The sequence below is a fragment of the Aethina tumida genome, chromosome 1 (assembly GCF_024364675.1).
Source record: "Aethina tumida isolate Nest 87 chromosome 1, icAetTumi1.1, whole genome shotgun sequence".
Taxonomy (NCBI): domain Eukaryota; kingdom Metazoa; phylum Arthropoda; class Insecta; order Coleoptera; family Nitidulidae; genus Aethina; species Aethina tumida.
This window is the reverse complement of record NC_065435.1, coordinates 52,162,516-52,178,607: the sequence shown is the minus strand read 5'-3', so window position 1 is coordinate 52,178,607 and position 16,092 is coordinate 52,162,516. Positions and strand designations below refer to the sequence as shown.

The 16,092-nt window shown below is 27.4% G+C and overlaps 1 protein-coding gene across 6 annotated transcripts in view; it reads left to right on the top strand.

Annotated features, from left to right (window-relative positions):
- Nucleotides 1–16,092, top strand: part of LOC109594497 (hemicentin-2) — a 300,510-nt gene that overhangs the window by 239,334 nt on the left and 45,084 nt on the right. Inside the window, exon 1 of one of the 6 annotated variants that reach the window (XM_020009721.2) lies at nt 5,392–5,822. The exons of the other annotated variants lie outside the window; for them this stretch is intronic. The gene's annotated coding sequence lies outside the window, so the exon portion shown is untranslated. Of the gene's footprint in view, nt 1–5,391; nt 5,823–16,092 lie in introns of those variants that run through there. 6 annotated transcript variants of the gene reach the window in all.

Genomic DNA, 16,092 nt, shown 5'->3' with positions numbered 1-16,092 from the left:
TTACCACTAAACACAATATGGTTCCATTCCTGTCTCACAGTTGACGTTCCTATGGTTTCCTGGTAGAAGTTCAAAAAGGGGCGATAAATTCGTAGACCAAAATACTTTATATGGAGGTAAACAGATCGAATACCAATTGGCTTACCTTCATGGGTATAAAATTTATCATCAACTATCCGCGTTAAACGACGTTCCATTAACCATCTTTTCACAGTCCTTGAACTAATTTCAGCCCAAGTCCCATTTCCATTAGGTTAGGTTTAATTTTAGTTGACGATAAGATTGGATTGTGTTCCGCCAAATTTTTTTGTATCTACCACTTTCTCGATTTTTCAAATTCTTTAACAATACGGAAAACGATTGACTTATTTAACCGTAAACTTTTAGCCATTTCTCCTTGTTTCTCTCGGTCTTCGTAACGCTGAATTATAATATTTATTACAGTTTTGTTCTGCCAATGATTAAATAATTATAATAAGCAAAAGATTCCTAGTAAATAATAATAGACTATAAGTAAAGTTGTTATAATTTTGTTCATTGAGAAATAAAAATGTATGTAATTTTTTAAAGAATATAGTTAGATTGACCATTTGCATAGAAGACACATCAATAACTTTATACTGGCCCCAATTCGACGTGTGTAGCTCATATTTTTATATATTTTAGTGAGTTGGTATAATTATGGTCACTGCTGCATATTTATTCAATACAGGTTGCAAAAACATTTTTCGCTTATTATTCGTAGGAATAATTTCGAATCTCCAACACTATTTTTACGACTTTCATAAGTAAAATTTGTCATTCACAAATGTGAAACTTCGTAAAAATTATTCAAGATGTCTGAGAACGGATACTTTTGATATCTGTATTATTTCCGTGATAATTTACATAGAATTGTAAAACGAGTTTTCTAAAAATGCTTAGAGTGGGATGAATTTTTTAAAAAAATGTATATTTTATGCTTTGTTTAATAAACGTACATTGTATTTTAAATTGGATATAGCAGAAATGATCTTGTTCAGCCTTTTAAGTCTCTTTTTTATTGCCATAAAGGTGTTGAAAACAAGAATACTGAAATAAATCTTGTCTCTTAAACCAGCTTTTTTATTACGTTCTCACATCTTTATAAAATTCGGCTTTTCCACGGCAACTTTTCCTAAACTTAGATACATTTGATATCCACAAAAAAGCCTTTCATATAATAGATTTAATTTCTATCATCCACAATATCAAAAGTTTCTGTCTCGAAAAAAATATCCCAACAATACATGACAAAACAATTGTAATGTATTGTGTAAATGTTATTAAAAAGTGTCTAGACTGGAACATTAGACTTTCATACATAGCAAGTTATAAAAATAATATATTCGTGCTAGTTCAATAATACTAGGCTTTGACACAGAGCTGTTGCTTTATTAAAATAACATAAATTATTTCCGCATAGTATTTAATATGCATTAGTCTACCCCCATTTCACTTAGTATAACATGGTGTCTGATGCAAGTCTATCAAATATTAATGACTTTTCATGTGGTCTGAACCTAACATCCATAATATTTTAGTCCTCAAATTAAGTCGGGCTCTCGGGGGCTCTCGGGGGCCCCCGGGTTATCGATTCGGGTCTGATACGGCCCAAGTCCCCGACTCAGACTCTTAATCTGGAAGCTTAGAAAACGGGAAAATAGATGGGACGCGTAAGGGAAAGATATAACTAATAAGGGAAAACAAGCGTTGAGGTAAAGTACCGGTTTCCCCTGTAGGCAACAAATTTCGCTATGTAATATGTGGCAAAATGACATCAGATAAATTCAGCGTGTTTTGCTGTTAAGAATAATATGTTTGTGTATGTGTTTGTGCGTTTTTAATAATAAACATTTATTTATTGTTTTTAAAATGGACATGCGATAAAAATGAGATGGATTATGGTGAAACACTATGGTTTATTCGGTGAAGTGTCCAGTGGACACAATACATTTTCAATTTGACGAAATTAATTTTCTACTAATGCCGCGCAAAATTGAATGCTAAATAAACCACTATTTTCATTACAATTTTCAAATTATCCAATACTTCAATATGATACTTCGATATTAATAAATTTCCAACATTAACGTGCAGTAATAACTCTTCAAATAGATTAACAGTGATCAATAATTTTATGTTATTTATTTGAGCATATATGTATATTGACATCTAATTATCGCTTCCTGTTGCTGCGCCCATAAAAATACATATTTATGAACACATAGAATAAGCATATAAATTATTTTATTATAAATTACTCCTGATCATATAGTTTTTGAAATATAAATCATTTATCACTTACGTCAATTTTAAATGAATTGTAAACAATAAAAAGTTTTACGTGTATATCAACATGTCAAACCTTTGATTTATTTGTAGCATTTAATGAGGTAATTTCATGACAATAGGCATTAAATGTCCCTTTTTTTAGAAAACAATACTCACAGATAATTTGTCTTTTTGGGACGGCTGTCGTGATATTAGTCAATGCATTCTTTTAACTTCACCCGAAACAAAAAGAAACCTTAGGTTTCTTAAATTCAGCTTTGTGCCTAAATAACTTAACTCTCCTTTATTATTAACTTAAGTAAATCGTCACATTAAGGGCATCCTATTATTGTTCAACATTCAGTTACTTTATTTAATTTAGAAATGAATACTTGAAGCAATAAATAGAAACACTTTTAACTGATACGGTCATACAGAAAAGTTACAAAATAATTTACTTGTATTGATATATTGATTTTGAAAACCCAAAGAATGAAATTAATTATACTTTCTTTTCGACTATTGCTTTGAGGTTTTCATTGTGCGGAACTGGTATTGTAATTTTTAATTTGCTGCACGTTTCCCGCGGTTGCACAAATGGTAATTTAATACACTTCGAATGCAGGTGATCTTAACCCTGTGAAATTCTTACAAATACAAAACGTAGCGCTATATTTTGCTACAAAGGTTCCGCACTGGTGTAAACCCATAAATTTATTTTATGGCATGAACAATTAACAATTTCATTCAAAATATGCATAAAATTATGATATTGCTTTTTAAATAATAATTGATGCAATAAAAAATCATTGATTTAAACATTTTTGAGGCAATTTTATTTTTAAAACAAATATAAATTAAACAGCTTCATTTCAAATTTTTATCAAAAATAAGTTACTGTCACAAGCTTGATGTGAATTAAATAAATTTGATTACTTCAGTCATTACGTATTAGTAATAATTGTGATAAATTATATTATGATAAAACTAGCAACATGATTAATAATGATTATAATCATTGGTTATACAAATCATTTGTATAGTTAGTGGAATAATTGTTTAATATATATTATAATGAGAATGTTAATACGTAATTAAATACAAATATTCCTATATTTCCAATTGCGCTTACTATTCATGACCTTTTTTTAGTGTAAAATTATTGAAACATTGATATTCGACCAGCACATTTAATTTACTTGTATGTCTTGTATAAAATATTATAAGTAAGTTTTAATTATAAGTAAATAAATATTTTTTGTAATTATTATGTTAAAACGAAATTATTTTGATTTTTAAAAAGTTAAAGCTAACAAATCAATTTGAATAAAAAACTTTTATTACTGAATTCATCCAGTTTCTTTCAGTGAAACATATTTTTCAATAGATTAATTCGACCATTCGTTTGTATGGTTCATTTCATAGCACACTTTGGTATAGGATTTTATAGTAAAATTTTAAAAATAAATTTATGACATATATGCATATGTATGTAAATTTAAATACTTCAATATTTTAAATCAAATAACTTTTTTTGTCAAAAACTGGTATCTGGTTGTGTACACAAAAAGAAAATTAAATTAAAATTGTTTCATAGTAAAAAAAATTTCTTCAATACGCATACTTGATTTAATATTTCTTTAATGTAAAACTAAACAAAATTTTTTTTTTTAAATAATAAATCAATATTTTTAATTTCGGAATTTGATTTATTTAGATTTTATATTTATATAATGACATACTATAGTAGATACTATTCAGTATGATTTATGACGTTAACATAAAAATTTATTAATTACTTTTTTTATTATTTTTGAATTTTTACATCTCATCAATAAAATGTTGAAATTATTTTCATGATCCCCTTTTTAAAAAAGTAAAGTCCTCTATTAAAAAGCCATTTGGATAAAAAATCGTTATGGAATTCATCGAATCTCTATTTTTCAACTGATTAATTTGATCATTCGCCTGTATAGTTCGTTTCATAGTATACTTTGGTACGAAATTGTATAATTTAATTTTATGACATATATACGTATGAAAATTTAAATAAATTAAATATTATGTAGTTACATTTTTTTATTAAATTGAGAACAATTAAGTTTAAATTAATTAAATTGTTTCTCATCGGATATATGTCTACAAAATGCACTGTCATACTTAAATTAACAATTTAAAACTTAAAACTTAAGATAAAATTCAAGATTTTGCTTTCTGTGTGCTAACGTCAATAAACAAGCTTTACTCTTTAATGAGTTGTTATTATTACTTATATATTTGTATATTAATGTGTTCATTAGTTTGATTATTTTTAAATTTGTTTTACCTCACCTCTAAAACTTGTTATTATTAGAAGAAATTTTTCTTCTTCTTATATAAAATAGAAAAAACATATTTTTTACAGCAAATAAAATGCAATTAATTAAGTAATTATTCTTACATTATTTATTCTACCATAAATAATGTAAAGCACGATTTGTCATTTAAGTAATTATCTTGAATAAAAGAATTGATTGAGCTTTAACAAAGAAATATACACATTTTTTTCTACTATATAGACATATTTTTTGGGATGAAACTCGAAAGAAATTCGATAACCAAAACAACAATCATCCTCTGTATGATTCCATGTAAATTTATTAAACAACTTAAATGTAAGCGACCGACGAGGAAGCTTTACAAGAAAAAATAAATCCATCACGTTTCAGTAAGTAAAAAGTCAAACGGTTTGGCCCGTCATATAAATTTAGCAGTACTAATGCGAAACTTTTCTCATAAATGTTGACAAGGCAAGATGCCAAGGCCGCTTTTTACCGTGGAAAATAGAAAATAGGTTAGTTGTAAACGAGTGTAATAAAGTAGCTGGCGTTAAAAGAAATTTAATATTATACCCGGGCGAAGAAAAAAAGGCGATGGTGTATGTATGTTGTGTGTTAGTGCGGTATAGTGTGTGCGTGTGTGTGTGTATGTCGCGCCGGGAACCGGCGGCACACAACCGAAAAGCGGCAGACAACGACGAGAAGCCACGCGCACCGAAATGTGGCAATTTCCACACTTTATACGGACGTAGCGAGCTGCGGCCTCAGTCAGTGGTTCAGGTGGTGTGCTGAAGGTTGGTCGCGCGTCGGCGCCGCGTTCCACTGGATTGGGGAAACTCACCAGCTTCAAGAGCGGACGCCGGAGTTGTTCTCTCTCTGCCGAGATCGACGTACCCCGATACATTATGCATAAGCAATCGGACCGACGGAGCGTGAACTGATATGCATATGCCGCTCTCTCTGCATTGAATACCGGATGCACCGCACTGGGGTGTCGGATTTTCGTGTTGCCTGCCGGTGGTGGATGTGACTCGGCGCGAAGAAGTGTTGCGGTGCTGAGTTTCTATTAATTTTTTTTGTTTTTGGTTGATGTTCCTGTTTTGTGAACAAACCAGTGCGTAGAAGTTTCGCTGTGTGATGCTTTAAAAACAGTGGCAGTTTAACGACTTTGGAAGTTATGATTTAAAAAGAAAAAAAAAACAACAATAGAAAGTAAGTTGAAATGAAATTATTGTAGTGTTAGAAACGATGGTGGATGCGCCGGGTGCAGGTATTCGTAAAATATAATTTCTATTATTATTACAGTCGCATTTATGTAATTCTCACAAACTGCAATGGAGTAGTTAATAAATACACCAATTTTCTTTAAAATACGGCATCAGTACAAACCGCTAAAGGTAGAGCGTATACTGTGTGTGCCATCTGTGGTCAACTCCCCTCACTAGGAATATAAAGCGCAACGTTTTACTCAAACTTTTAGTTGTGAAATAAAAAGATAATTTTAACTGATTTCGTTTCAAGCGTCTAGTGGCTGCCAGTAAGATACAAATCATTTTATTATCTCGTTTGAATGGAAATGTATTCTCAATAGTCCAGCATTCAAAGTGTCAACAAATTACTATTTTAGATAATTTTTTTTTCTTTACAAATTCAAAAGAATCTAATATTAAATTGATATTATATTATAGCATATAATTTACGATGACGAATTAGTCAATTATTTATAGGTATATATTTATTTATTTATTTATTATTATTTACAATAGGCGTAACTGCATAAAAATCAATATTAAGCAGTGGTTTGAGGAAGTCACAAATTACAATACGTAGATATAAAATTATTAAAGCAAAGCTGAAACACTTATTATTTCAAAACTTTGCCTAAAAGAACACACCCAATTTTATTTAAAAAATCTGTTTATTAATCTTGTAATTAGTGTTAAAACAAAAGTGCACATCAGTTCATTATCATCACATCAATTATGATAAATATAATGACGAGGTTTTGTATTAATTTAATAATAATCAGTTTATTAAATAACAGTGTATAATGAAAAGGATCATCATGTAGCCGTTTATAAAAATGGCATCAGCTTCGTTCCAATGAAAACATGTTTACAGGGCCATTGGGACGATATTGTTAAATTACAGGTATAAATTTTCAAATATGTTTACTACATCAACGCACAAATATACACATACTTTTTAAAACTCAAACACCAACATTTAGTTTTAATATTGATTTTGACTATAGGGTAATTTTAACACAAAATCAACAAATCGCATTTGCATATTTCGCTGGGATTCGTATATTTTATGCAGTTTTAAACAAATTTGATATATGATTGTTATCTGCACTATATTTGCATTTATGTAAATGCGTCGGTAAAATAAATAAATATTTGACATTATTTTACCAATAAAACCGAGAGTAAATCATAAAAAATTTAGTAGCAATTAAACCGGACTGAGTAAAATTGGGTAGATAAAAAGTTTTGATACATTTTATACCGATTATGGGATATACATAATTGTTTGACCGTAAATTTATTAATTCAATTTATGACACTCCGACGAGTTCGATTAACAATTTAATTTACATCAAGGATAAACGTTTTACTAAACATGATAGTAAACATGTCTTTATGCTCCACAGCAGTATGACATCTTTGTGCATTTGATAGTGCCTGTGGCAACTGGCACTTATACTATGTTGATCAGTTTTAGGTAGGATATTTATTTTATAACATCAATAGCTTATATAACATACCTAATCAATTGATATTAAAGCATTTTCATTATTCAAATTAATTTAATTGTTTATTGTACCAAGTTTCTATTGATTGCTTCTTCCTTTTTTCATAACTTTGAGGAGAAACAACCAACTTGAACATGTTTGTTACATCAAGAGACATTTTATTAAACACGATATTAAACATACATTTATGCTACGGAACATTATGACATCTTTGTGAATTTAACAGTGCAATAAGCAACTCACAGTTATATTATGCTGATCATTTTCTAGTAGGATATTTATTTTTACAACATCAGTAGCATCTATTACGTACGTAATAAATTGATATTAAGGCATTCTCATTATTCAAATTAGTTTTATTGTCTATTATACCAAGTTTTTATTAATTGCTTCTACCTTTTCTTATTTACAACTTTGTCAAGAAAAAACGAATTTGAACTATATTACAGCAAGTATAAACATTTTACTATACACCGTATAGTAAACATATCTTTATGCTACGGAGCAGTAAGACATCTTTGTGAATTTGATAGTTTATGGAGGGACTGGTATTGATACCAAGTTGATCAGTTTTAGGTAGAATATTTATTTTATAACGTCAATAGCTTCTATTATGTACCTAATCACTTGATATTAAGGTATTTTCATTATTCAAATTAGTTTTATTGTTTATGTTTAGTTTTTATTGATTGCTTCGAGAAAAAATGAACTTAGACATTTGTTGCATCAAGTATAAACATTTTACTAAACTCAACAGTAAATATGCTTTTATGCTACGGAACAGTGTGACATCTTTGTGAATTTGATAATGCATGCAAGAACTGGAATTGATACTATGGTGATCAGTTTTAGGTAGAATATTTATTTTATAACATCAATAGCTTCTGCTATGTACCTAATCAATCGAAATTAGGACATTCTCATTATTCAAATTAGTTTTATTATTATTATTATTCTTGTAACTTTGTCTAGAAAAAACGAACTTAAACTTTTGTTTTATTAAAAGCTAGTTCCTCTTTAAGAATAATATTCAATATTGACTATTATTTATTAGGTTACTTAGTAAATTATTTGAAAACAATTCATTATTAATGTCAATTTAGTAATTTAACTATTAATTAATTATGTATATACATGCTTGTACTGGTAAATATACTATAAACTATTATCCGCTCATTGTTAATATATTATTATCTGATGATAGTAATCATTGTATTAGATAATGTTAAAGTTAAATCATCTTACTGAATAATAAATTCATTAATGAATATTATACTGTTAAATTATATTCTGATAATTAAATTTATGCATAGTTGCCCCTGTCCATAAATTTTGTTGACATTTTTTTTAATTTAATTTAACCAGTGAATATTAAAATAGATTTTAGTATTCATATAAAAATGAAACAGATATTTTATATACATAATTAATTTACTATAACAATTTCTTAAAACACCAAAAATGCTTAATACAGTTTACTACTACCATTCAGTTTAATTTCTTATTTTGTTTGAGGATGTATTTTTTTTTAAATGGTCATAAATTAAAAAATAAAAACTGAAACTTCTGGTTTCTGGTGGTAGAACATTACTTATTTCTTACTCCTAAAATAGTCACCCAGCAAATCGTCTGTTCTGATGTAAAAAATTAATAATTTACGCTGCATATTGCTTTCATTCTATTTGACCTACATAAACGACGTAATTTTAGTAAGTAGTAGAACATCCTGACAGTATCTTAAAAATTTCAGTGGTCCATCCGAGAAGTTACATCGGCAACAACTTTAATTTTATCAAGATAACCTTGTCAAGAGGTTTTTATATATTTGCATCAGAACCCGCAAATTTCAGCACTGCGAAAGTTTTCGCGTTTGCTAGATAACTGTCCGCGAAACTTTTTATCTGCTCCCGGGAGCGTTTAATAGTAAAATATGAACGGGGGATACGCAAAGTTGGTGCATCTAAAATTCAATAGGGGCGGGAGTGGACCGAAAGAGTAATTTGAGCGGAAAATAATCATATTTACACACGACACAACACATCGACCGTAATTCACCGCGATCTCCGTCGATAATCCACAACGGTTCGGTAATTATTGGTTTGTAGGATTTTGTGGGTTTTCGCCCTTTGACGAATTGGATAATGAGTCTGGCTTCGACACACATTCGTTATTTATTATCGGTATTTTCCTTGGAACTGGTAAAGGTTCAGTATTTGATTGAGAGTAAATGGATTGACTGCGTGAATACATATCATGTTGTTATTACCTTAATTATACGACTAAATAATGTATAATATTAGTTTGTGGGCTCATTTAATATGTCCGAGACTGCATGACATGCACTAGGATATACAGTCTGAAGTTAATATTTGACAAGTACAACTGCACATGACATATTAATAATATATGTATTTCTCAGGTAATACAAAGTTGGATGTTGTATTACGACAAACGGGGACACGAACTACCACACAACTATGTTAATATGCTGTGTTTAATAAACTATCAAAATTACACTACCTCAGTTTTAGTAAATGAGAAAACTGAAATTAATAGCTTTAACAATTGCATGAGTATGTAACCCTTAATCAACACTAAAATAAATCACTAAAGTTTTACAAAATGATTATCCAATAAAGTTATATTAAACATAATATCATTATTAAAATTAATAATTATTAATTCACGAGACACATCACCAATTTGTATATGTGCGTTACAAATATTTAAAATCAAGTATTTTAATACCCGCAATGAAAAACATAATTATCTGAACATACACCAATATTATTTATTTAAATGAGATAAATTTTATAATACATACATGAATTTGTATGTACTGTGCATTGTAATTTAAATTCTACAAACCTGCGTAACAGCAATTATTCCAATAAGTAATATATTACAAAAATAAATTAAATATGAATGAAAATATTCAGTTGCAGGATTAGATCCAGTTTATTTCGATGAATAAATCAAAAGAAATTAAATTAGAATTTAATAAATAATAACCAACGAAAGAGTTTAAATTTTATTTTACATTTTCCCGTTCAACCATATTTAATAAATAAGAGGTGTATCTATACAAAAACGTTTCCAATATTTTAAATAAATGTTCCTATTTTATGAATTACTTATTAACTAAAAATGAATTGAGCTCAAATTTACTTTAGAAATTGTTATATATATTAAAAATTTATACATACCCATCGAACAAAACAAAATGCATTATTCACGTATGAAAATAAATATATTATTATTTACCGTTACGAGGATAATTATTAATTACTAATATAATTAAAGTGTGACAAGTTGAATATAAAATACTTTTTACGTCAATATATAGATTGACTGTAATTATTTCCATTAGATTGCATTTCATATTCATGTCTTTTTTGAATAAATGAAAAGTTTCTAATAAATAATAATTATTAAAACTAAAAAAATTGCTAGTCGTGTATTTAATATTATAGTCCATTGATTTAAAATAAAAGAAGTATTCTTTAATTATACAATCTCACCAAAAATATTGAGAAACAATTATTTCAACACACAATTACTTAAAATGGAACGACTCCCAATAATATTTAAATTAAATGCCGATAAATTTTAATAATATATTAGTATGTGTATTGTAATTTAAATTTTACGTAGAGAATACGAGCAACAGCGATTATTCGAATAAATAACATTCGATTAAAATAAATTATGTTTTTGACAGTATTTGGTTGCTGCAACACAAATAATCCTTCCTAAAACTAGACCAGATAATTTTGTTAAATAAATCAGAAAAAAATATATTATGATTTAATAAATATGATAACCACAAACAAAATTGTTTCAATTTTGTTTTATATTTTCTCGTCAAGTGATACGCTATAAATAAAATGATTTTCCAACTTTCATGTGCTTTTGCATGAACTCGATAATAACTCATATATTAATTAAAATGGTCAACTCATAAAGTCTAGATAAAAAATATTAAAATCAAATGTCAATCCAATAAAACTGTATACAATTTTATTACTTCATTAAATAAGTGAAATAAATTAGTACCAATTGCTACAATTAATTATATTTGAAATTAAACAAACAGCCTCAATATAATTTGATTATAAATTATTACAATTACTACAAATTAAATTTACGTTACTTGACGATTAATATTCCTAAAAAATTACATAATTAATAAGATCCACTTATTTATCAGTAACGTTTACATTTTTAAATTAGATTATCGGTTTGAGCACATCTTTACATTATTCAAAATTATATTAAAAACTAATTTAATTTGAAATCTAAACCATTTTTTTTTTTTCAAATTTTAGTATTGGATGTTGTAATCTATAAAATCTAAAAAGAAAATAAATAGCAGTTTACCAAAATCCGTTTAAAAATATAGAAATATAGAAATTTGGTAATTCACCGTTTTTTTAATGTCTTTATTTCTTTATAATACTGAACATAATTAAACTGTCAGTCCTTTGTGACTATGATCAACCGGCGCTTTGAATGAGAAACCAACAAAATTCATTTTCTATAATGCAGCATCGCTTCCAATAACCGGTGCAAAAACTTTTTTCTTCGTATAATTAATAGAGTACAACTTGTGTGAACTTTGTGGTGTTGACTTGAAATTAGGTCCTGATAAATATAACTTAATTAACAATAGTGATATATTTCATATTTTTACTTCATAATAAAAAATCGAATTACACGAAACTTTGTTTGAAAGTATGAAATAAAATAAAAAATAAATGGGATGACAATATGACACTATTATATTTCTTTGGTGGTTACACACATTTTGAGGAAAGAACAAATTAATAAAATACCTAAAGTTGCAGTTGACCCGCAAGATATATCCGCTAATTTATTTTCCTGTTCGGAACCATTAAATATAGGAATCGAACGTGGCTGTAGTGGGCTAAGTCCTTTGTAACCTCGTTACTGACCAATTCCATGCCGCTGTGGCCACAGACCAGTAAGTAAGTAATTTCATTTCTGCTTGGTATTTCTCGGTTCAATGTTAATCTTGCCGGGACAAAGGCGATTAAATGAGGAGGGAGATCGATTATGACCAAAATAAAAGCAAATGGGCCATTTCACATGATTGATCCCGATTGTACGCCAGAAATACTGCGGATCGAAGCCAAAATTGCACATTTATATTCATGTCCGGCAACAGGAACGACAATTAAACAAATTTCATGTAATTCCGCGACTTCGCTTCCGGCCAGTTTGACTTTCGGATTATCGGAAGAATAACAGCGCACCGCGGTATTTATTGTAAAAACAAAATATTCTGAAAACAGTGAGTACACTCGACAGCTGAAGTCGTTTTCAGTTATTCGGTAGTCAATAACAGTGTGCTTCAACTTTAAACATCTAATCTGTGAGTTCTGCTTCGAGATTGCATGTTAGACAAATAGGGCAAAATTTAATAGAACGGAATTCGCACTGCTTCGTTCAAGTAATGCAAATGTTGGAAATGTAGATTTCCAGTCGTTAGCAAACACCATATACATTTATTTTAGTGATAATAGAGAAGAATTTATTGCGTTGAATAAATGAAATTCGTTGCACGTTTGTTTTTCAACTATTTGTTGTTTACAAAATTTCTATCGATTGTCGTTCTTACATTGAACCACATACACATTATTACTGACCTCACAACAATGAATGAACTTTCCCATGCAAACAAACATTTTGACGGCTATCTCCAATCTTTTTACCCGTAAAGTGGACGCAAAATATTAGTCTGCGACTTAATAAATAGCGCACATCAATTATACAGGCTATACAGATCGAAAGATCTGCGTAGCCTTATCGATGCAATTAATGCAAGTACCACATTAACACTCTTTGCACGCACAAAACTAACTAATAACTAATTTTATTCAGGGTGCCTTAAACAAATGGAATATTCGTAATAAGTTAATTAAGTAGCAATCATATTTTATATAAGTCACGTATATAAATAACATTTTTTCATTCGCATCGGAGCTATGAAAACAAATTAAATTCAATTTTAAAATTATCCGCTTCTAAACTGCAATTTTACTAGCAAATGCCAAAAGTTGGCAGGCAATATTAAAACCCAAGCGGACGGCGTTTTAAAATTGTTCTGAATCAGCACAAGCTAATATTCACATTGGGGTAATAAAATACATTGTTTCAGTTTGTTAATTATACAAATGAAGGTCGCTCTAAATTATATTAATTCAAAACCATATAAACTAAACGACCGCTCGACATATAAATATACATATGTTAGAAAATTCATTTTATGACTCAAAAACAACAAGCTAAGAAAATTAAATTAACGTTGTGAAAATATTGTTTTAGTCTATTATGATCGTTACAATTTATGTATCTTTTATAGAACAAATTAATACAAATTACATATAATAATACATACACAATTATACATAGTTTTATTAACTCCATGACGTTAATAAATATGTAATAATCATATTATTATTGTTCTTTTATAATTATGCACATAAAATTATCAATTTACAATTTTTATTTTACTATTATTCAAATTAAAAAAATGTGTTAATACCCTTTTATTCCATTATATTGGACCCACTTTTCGTTTTTGGCAAATGTACAGCGGGTTACTCTGATAACTTTTGAATGACACAAGATATCGATCTCGAATAAAAACGATGAAAAATGATGTCAATTTAACTAAATTTTCCCATAAAACTGACATGTGCCATATTGGCATTAACAAATAATTTTTTAAAGCAAAGTGTAGTCTCGTGATACCTTATTTGAAAAGTATGTTTATTTTCTAATGAACGCTATCTTGCTGGTTAAAATCAGGTGATAAGTTACAGAGTTATAAGCAATGCATTTAACGTATTAGCCAAATATTTTATTCAGTGTTTTTATTACTAAAAAATTTGATAATATTATAGAAACAGGTATTACAGCTCAATATTTACTCAATTTAATATAGTATCTTGTTTAGATTCGAATTGTCACTGCATCTCCATAATTATCAACTTTTGTCTAATGAGAGACAAATCGATCTATTTTCACCTCGACAATTGGAGACTCTTTATTGACCTTTAGGGGATTCCCCTTATAATGTGTAAAAGCCAAATGGAATAAATTCATTCTTTTAATTATTATCCAAATTAAAAAATACCAAAACACATCAATTTTAAATTATGAATTATTATATCTCGCGAAGAAAAAATTGTATCCATATATTGAAAACCCTTCAAATAATAACTGGAATCATCAAAATTTTAAATAGAAATTAAGAGCTTGTGTATTACAGATTTTAAATTTATTTCATTAACATTAATAATAAAATAAAATTATATTGATGGTTTTTGAATTTATTGCCAAATAATATTAAAAATAAAATTAAATTATATTCAAAACAAATCACCTTCCAAAGCAATAACTAATAATATGCAATTACCATACTATTTAAATTTTTAATGCATTTTAGTTTAGTCAATTTTATTTTTATTGTTAATTTTCGTAACAAATATTAAAATAATTGAAAATAATGACAATCGTAACTTTTAAATAAATGATGAATTTTTTTCGATTTAGAATATTACTTTATGATTTAAAATTGTCATGTTTAGATATTTTTATAGATACGCCGAATATTTAAAAGGACGAAATGATTCTATTTGATTGTAGATATATTATAAAGTGATTAAAATAAAAACTACGCATATCAATACGTGTAATACAGATATTATATATGACTTTGCGTATTTTGTATGTTAAAATCAATAAAAATAATATTCCAGTATAATCATCTATAAATCAAATATTGATGAAAATTTTCTTTTTATTATTATTTAAAATTACTACATTTGACTGGTATTTTCTTGCAATTTTAATATATAAAAAAGATATGTATATATTATACAAAGTTGATTAGTTTACATACTTAAGTAACATACTATATATAAATATAAAAAATTCATTTCATTTCTCAAAAATAACAGATTAAGGAAATTAGATTACATATTGTTGAAATATTATTTTAGTCCATTATGGTGATCCCAATTTCATGTTACATTTTATGTATGTATGTATGTATGTTTTTTTATGAAAATACAGCATACGGTAAAAATAGAATATAACAAATTGATACAAAAAGCTTACATATACATTAATTTTATAATGTTAATTAAGTTATTATTGTAATATATTACGTGTATAATAAATTGCAATTGTGGATTTGCTATTATTTAAAATTAATGAAATCAAAATTTTTAAATATACTTATAATATTCTTTTGGTAAATAAAATCTACAATAAATCGATACATATATATATTAATAAAGATAATATAAATCACTTTGCATATTTTGTAGGTTAAAATCAATGAAAAGAATAACCCTATACTATAACCATCTATAAATCAAATATTGATGGCAATTTGCTTTTTATTATTATTTAAAATTACTATATTTCAATGGTATTTCTTTTTATTTTTTGCAATTTTAATAAATAAAATATGAACTATGTACATACATAGTTTATAGGAATCGATATTTTACAATTTTCAGTTATTCATATTTGCTCCAATTTTGTTCATATACGTACAAAAATTGAAAATATTGACTTTAATAATTAAAATTAAGTTTTATTTAAAATGGCTTTTATTGATTATTATTTGTTTAATATAATACAAAAATTGTTTTCCACAATTTATTTAATCAATAATTTTATTAATAT